Source organism: Sorghum bicolor, chromosome 1 (genome assembly GCF_000003195.3).
Source record: "Sorghum bicolor cultivar BTx623 chromosome 1, Sorghum_bicolor_NCBIv3, whole genome shotgun sequence".
NCBI lineage: Eukaryota > Viridiplantae > Streptophyta > Magnoliopsida > Poales > Poaceae > Sorghum > Sorghum bicolor.
Window position 1 is genome coordinate 17,335,716 of NC_012870.2, and position 4,517 is coordinate 17,340,232.

The window sequence follows — 4,517 nt, forward strand, 5'->3', positions numbered from 1 at the left end:
CTAGTCACAGGATCATGGTCACAGAAATAAAATCCAAATGCTATACTTGCCTTAATCCAATTGTTTTTGCTGATCCTTTTGGTTCTGCTGGTCTTACTTGTTGCCAAAGCTCTGATCTTGATCACTAAAGCACTCTTGATGAGCTTATTATGTTATTACGTTCATTTGATTATCGTTTATGCTATGAATTAATTATGCTTACACTTGATCATGGGATTAATGGATTATTTATGCTACCTTGACATTGGCTATTTAATTATGAACATGCTATCCACTATTAAAAGCTAAATGCAGTCAAACCAGTGTCTGCTATTTGAGCCTCATGAACCCCTGGTTATACTTGTTGAGTACGATATGTGCTCACTCTTGCAATTTCCCAACACCTCAGGATATGATAATGAAGATGACTGGAATGAGGATTATCGCTATGAGTACTAGGTTTGGAGTCAACCAGTCAACAGTGTCCCTGTGTGGAGCTTCCGTCGAGAGCGTTGTTTACTTTATGCTATCATCTTTGTATGAGACTATGTGATATATTATATTCCGCTATGTAATAAACACTGCAATGGTACATTTGAGATTTGTCTACTTATGTGTGCGACTGTTTCTGGGGCACATATGAGTCTTTTATGCATCCTATTTTGTTCTTCAAATATGGGTGTGACAGGCCAAAACTCAGAAAGTGATTTGCAATGCTTCTAGTGGGTCTCATGAATCCATGTGACACCACCTCTCCATCCTTAGATCAAAACACCGCATCAAGCACAAATAAGATTGATAAAATTTGTGCTTCTTTTGCATGTGTCCAAAGTTGAGGTAGTGGAGCTTCCCGAGTGGATAGGGTAACCATGCCCTTGGGTCCGATCGAATGTCCATGACATGTGAAACACTCCATATTTTGCCGGGTATTCCCTCTGGCGTACAAAAGTTTGATCTCATTTGAATAGCCGATGTGAAAATGGTGAGTCCATGGATCGTGTGATCATTCATTTGGACCATAGATCTTGAACCAATGTCTGAGCATCAAGCCTCCATCCATGACATCACTCTGATTTCGACGTGACATAGACCCACAGTCACCCTACCAGAGCGCCATACCATGATGTCGACCACACCAAGCCCAAGCACCACTGTGCCAACCACCATCCTTGTTGAGCCCCCCTCCTTACACCAGCTGCCTGTGTCCACAACCTCGCCAACCATGACAACACCAAGCTAACCCTTGGCCTTGCCATGAACCATGGCGCCAAGCCCTAACTTTGTCCTTGCTGAACGCCACCAGAGCAGCAAAAGACCCATGTTCTAGTGAGCCTGAGCATCTCCGTGTTGTGCTCGCAACATCAACTGCGGACGAGCCTCACCATGCAGAACTTCACCAAGCTTGAGGCACGAGCGGGAGTCATCCTTGCTGCCTAGAGAGTGAGAGTTGCTCACCATTCCCTTTGTTGAGTCCCGTGATGTCATTCCCCATCACTACCGCGACCGTGACATTGCAGCCAGGCCATGTAGTCCACTGGCCTCGCTTCACCACAGCGTAGGAGCCACTATGGCCACCCAAGGCTTTGGCAACGAGCTTCCACACCATCAAGCTCAGGAACTCTGCACCATTTGTGATGTTGCGCTTGCCTCGTTGTGGTGACCATGAACTCCTTCCTCCACCTTGCCAGATCGTGCAACAACAACAATGCCTTGTTACAGTTGTTCCCTTGCCCTGATGAGTCACCAACAACCAAGATCCACCTTTTCTACTCTTCCATCGACATTCTTGACTAATGATCGACCACTGTGCCACTAATCTCACTATTGCAGAGAGCTATGGTCTGGCTGCACCATTGCTGGAACAGTCAAAAGCCAACTTGCTAGGGTGAAGCTTAAGGATGACAACGGAGAATTCCTCGTCGGGGGATGGCTCCCCATCCCTGTCCCCGTGGGGACAAATATTCCTCCATCACCATCCCCATGACCACCGTAGGGGCTTGAGTTTCCCCATCCCTGTCCTTGAGCGGGGAATCCATCCCCGTGGGGATCCCTGTCCCCATTCCAATGACACAACCATAGAAAATTACTATCATAGAAAAGTGCAAGAGCGAGAGAAATTGAACACCATGAGATTCCAATAATTTTTCAACACAAAAGCACCATTACACAAACATGTAATGCATTGTATATACAATGTTGCGCTCACAGAAGATGTAGTAGCATGTTGAAATTTGGTAACACAATCAGGAATTAATCCGTAAGCGCACGGATATCGGTGAGCACTTCACCCGGGATGTTATCCAGAGTATCGTATTTATATTTTTACCACTAGGAGAAAGCATGCATCTGACTAACCCGGTCTATTACTACTAACCTTTAGGCTACAAACTATGTGATTCGATGTGAGTGATGTATAGAGAAGACTACAATCGCACTCTCGTTCTAACCTTGGTAAGGATGATCTACTGTTCTGTTGGGGAGGCTCATGGAATCTAGACACCACAGAGGATGTTCGACCCTCACCTATAAACCCTATCGATCCTGCTAACGGGATATGGGCTACAAAGGTAACTCGGAAATGTCACATTCCTCGCTACTACCACGGTCCAGCTAGACAGGGGATATCTATGAGTATCCTAGCCCAAACACCACGTTTACGCTAGAGATGATTACTCTAAACTCTACGCGAAGAGATCAAAGTAAACTCATAAACCAAAGAACAATAAAACAAAGAACTTACTAGAATTTAGAAGTCAAAATACTGAAGAATCCTAGGAGCAAGCCTCGAGATAGAAGATTTGATCCCGCAGGTACAACCTCGGAGTAGACACCGACAGGCCGAGCTTCCTCCGATCTACACCTCCACTCTATCTCTCTCAATCTAGTAGAACTACTTCTACTCTCACATTGGATGCTAAGCCCTATGAGGTGGGAACCCTAAGGAACCTCTCTCTCTCTGAATCCTCTCTAGAAAATATGCTAATGAATAATAGGATTCTATTTCTCCAGGGGCCAGAGGCCTTGCTTATATAGCCCTCTCAAATGAATCTGGGCCGTCGGATCAAACCGACCTTGATTGAACGGTTCTCCTTGATCCTCAAAGACGGTGGAGCATAATCCGTGTGATTCACCGTGATTGGCCACCAGAGGTGGGCGGGCGCCCTGCCTGTGGGCCCGCTCGGCCTCCCGTTCGTTCGTGTGGCTTCTGGAACCTTCTAGACCGAGGAAAATTGGCGCACAAGTTAATATCTCTATGTAAACCTGACGTGTGGGCCTTTCTTCCATATTTCCTGATAACCCCCTGTAAAAATAGATAAACAGCAAAACTTATGGAATTCTGTCAGATCAAACCCTAATTCTAAGTGTTGTTTGTATATTGGTCCTTTTCCTTGTTTATTTGATAATTGAAATTGATACTTAAGAACCGTCAACAAACACCCCCATACTTAGGCTTTTACTCGTCCTTGAGAAAAGGATGGTTTAGAAAAATATCTGGGGTTAAAACATTGTAAAGCATTCTCTTCATACCTGCAGGGTGTTGTAAAAATCCATTGTGTACCGTAGTCAGGGAAATATATGGTCAAGAGTAGAGGTCCTTTCTTCTTAATCCTTTTGTATATTTTTGAAAAGAAATTTAGCATACCTTCATCCTCATAGGTTCTTTCAAACCGCTCATTATCTTTTGTATATCTCATTGAGGCTGTTTTAATTTGCAGAAATTCTCAAGCATTCTTACCTTGCATTTATTGCCTGATCAAAACAGGATCCGAGGAGAGGAATGCCATACTCTTAGATCAAAGACTTTAGAAATTAAAAACTTGTCAGCTCTTACTGGCATATTGCTTATTAGAGGGACCATAGGCTATCATTTTCTCTCTTCTTCTTCTTTTTTCAGGTGGATACCGAGGTACCCCTAATTCTACTGTTGGACACTTGTCCATTTTTTCTGCGAGGTTGTCGAGCACTTGCTCCTTTTTATTTCCTCGAAATATTCATATTTTTGCATAGCCCATGCCTCTAACGCAATAATACTTCAGAAGAGTGAATCTTTCTGAATAAATGTCTTGATCTTAGGAGCATGATAAATCTCTCAACAAGGGTCTAACCCGTTTTGAACAAACTCAATACAGAGCAGATAGCTTTTATAATTAATATTTTCAGGTTTTAGCAGGCATATAAAACATTGAGGATGGTAGCTAGAAATTTTTGAAGATTTTGAAATAAATTCTCCAAGCAACAATGATATCAAGAATAAGATACTCATACTCTACCATCTCACATTCCATAGTGACTTAAGTAAGTTTTCAGGAAATATCATAGAGTGAGATTGATCATGATTAGAAACATTTTGATCTTGTTAATTTATCATGTCGGAGACAATATTCTGCACAAACCAAGATATATGTGTATGTGTAAAGTGTGCAAAGTATATACCTGAATCATGGAGTGGTGTGGTCGAAGTGTGTTGGGCATGTCGGGGGATCTCCCCCATACTTGTTTTCTGGTTACTTGCATAAAAATAAAGTAGAGACACACAA